At 40.5% G+C, this 546-nt stretch overlaps 1 protein-coding gene across 1 annotated transcript in view; it reads right to left on the bottom strand.

The window, feature by feature from the left end:
- The window catches only part of lrch1 (leucine-rich repeats and calponin homology (CH) domain containing 1), a gene marked incomplete in the record, with an annotated part of 222442 nt that overhangs the window by 102211 nt on the left and 119685 nt on the right, over positions 1-546 (bottom strand).

Here is a 546-nt window from a genome sequence, read left to right on the forward strand (position 1 = left end):
GTGTGTGTGTGTGTGTGTGTGTGTGTGTGTGTGTGTGTAAGAGACAGCGAGAGGGAGTATTTGTCTGAAATCTTAACTTTGCGGGAGCACAACAGGTCATTGCAGTCTTCAAATCAGCTGGTTTTAGAAGTCCTAAGGTCCAGGTATAAACTGTGGGGTGATCAGGCTTTTGCAGTTGCTCTTCCGAGACTCTGGAACAAGTTTCCACTGATACTTGCACTGTTACAGATGTGGCTCTTTTTAGGTCCAAACTCAAAACAAATCTGTTGAGTCTGGCTTTTAATACGTAGCAGTGGTGTGACAATTTAATTATTTTGTTTCTTTGTGACCTTTTCTCATTTTTTTTGTTTTCTATGTTCACTCTTTCTATTAGATGATGTGATTACTCATTCTGTTAAGCACTTTGGACCCTGCTGGTTGCTGTAAAGTGTTATAAATACATTTTGATTGACTGATTGATTGGAAATGTCTTGCTATCGACCGTGCGTGTGTGCCGCACTTGTGCGTAACGTTTAGCCTACCGTTTTGATTGAGTATTAGCCTAAA

The sequence above is a fragment of the Etheostoma spectabile genome, chromosome 4, assembly GCF_008692095.1.
Source record: "Etheostoma spectabile isolate EspeVRDwgs_2016 chromosome 4, UIUC_Espe_1.0, whole genome shotgun sequence".
Taxonomy (NCBI): domain Eukaryota; kingdom Metazoa; phylum Chordata; class Actinopteri; order Perciformes; family Percidae; genus Etheostoma; species Etheostoma spectabile.